Source organism: Sciurus carolinensis, chromosome 7 (assembly GCF_902686445.1).
Source record: "Sciurus carolinensis chromosome 7, mSciCar1.2, whole genome shotgun sequence".
Lineage (NCBI taxonomy): Eukaryota > Metazoa > Chordata > Mammalia > Rodentia > Sciuridae > Sciurus > Sciurus carolinensis.
Window position 1 is genome coordinate 135141001 of NC_062219.1, and position 1680 is coordinate 135142680.

Sequence of the window (1680 nt, forward strand, 5' to 3'; positions counted from 1 at the left end):
TTGTGTCCATTCTGCAGAAATCATCAGAGGGTGGGCCTAATTCATGTTCACGTTGTGCATTTTTCTAAGCAAGGTTATGTGAAAACCAGCATTGATTTGCAAAACAAAGAGGAGATGATTCCTCAGCCTATAAATAGCATATGCCGAATGCTCTTTTCCAACAAGAAAATTAGGTAACTTGAGTAATTTGGTTTGCCAGAAAGAATTTAATTGCACATTACTTTGCAGGAGGATGTCTAATGTAGTAAGCATGGCTCAGGACAGTAGCTGTCACACAATTGTCAGTAATAAATGGCGTGTCCTGGCTACTGTGGCCTAGAGACTCTTGGTTACCAGAGTAGCATGAGGGATGTGGTCACAAAGCAAAGAAAGGAGAGGAACATGTCTCTGGAAGAAGGTACGGGCAAGAGTGCACAATTCACACTCCAACCCGAGTTCCTCTGGTATTAATCTCTGAATGATGGTTTAGGGCAGAGGCTGGAAATTGATGACTCTCTTACTTGGCTGAGTTTCTTGTTATTGTTTTATTGTTATTTTTTCCCCAACACTTCAAAGGTGGGATATTGCACATAGATCTGACTTTTGGCTTCTTTTGAAAAACCAGGAGATCTGGCCACACTGGGTCCACACTTCTGATCAACTAAACTGAGGAGCAGTAGCTGCTCTCCTTGTGCAGTGTGGGAGCTCTCTATTTGCTGTGGATGGTCCTTGCATGGCGAGGCTGAGTACTAACCATGTTTCATTGCACTAACATATTTATCTCTACTCTGGCTCTTTCCAAGGTGGGAACATAAAGAATAGCTTAGGAGGACAGAGTTCTTCAGAAAAAAAATGGAGGCTAGAGGATACTGTGGCATTGCTTTGACAGGTCAATAAACGTCCAAACATTTGATCCCTACATTAGAGCCTTCTGTGTGCACTGATTGTAAACAGTGATGCTTTCTCAATGAAGCTGAGGAAGGCTTGGGGAGCCAAACTCAGCTGTTAACGGATAAATACAGAAATACAAAAAAGGTGGGTGAGCTGAGGAAGACACCATCTCAGTAGCCAAGTGGCATCTTGTGGAACATGGGTGATTAGCATAATCCGTGGATCAAGTTTTGAAAGCTGCCTTGGGATTAACTGAACATGTTGATCAATTCACTTTAAGTGGAGGGCAAAAAGTTCTATCCTTGTGTAGAATTGAACTCAACTCTATTTTTTTTAATTTATTTTTATCGTAAACAAATGGGATACGTGTTATTTCTCAACTCTATTAAGAGAGAAAAACAAAAGAGAGAGAACTGGTCAACCTCAGACAGTCCCCTAAAGGTGTCCTGAAAATCAGGTTGCATGAAACTGAACAAGGCTGGAAGGCAGAAGGGAAACACAAAATTCAGGGAAATACCGTATGTTTTATAGCTGGGTCACCAGAGAGGTTTCCTGTGGCTGCCAAAGAGGAAAATGGAGAAGGGGAAAAAAAAAAAAAAAAAAAAAACCAGTCACAAAAAAGTAAAAACTGAGCTTGTTTGTTCATTTTTCAGCTTGGACAGATCACTCTCCAGGGTGAGAACATAACACATTTCCTAAATGACACTGTGACAAGGGGAGAGCTCAGAGCCAGGCACGAGGGGTCAGCCTTTGGTTTCCATCCTGTCCCTGGGAAGGGGACAAAATGAACCACAACTTTCTACACAAACA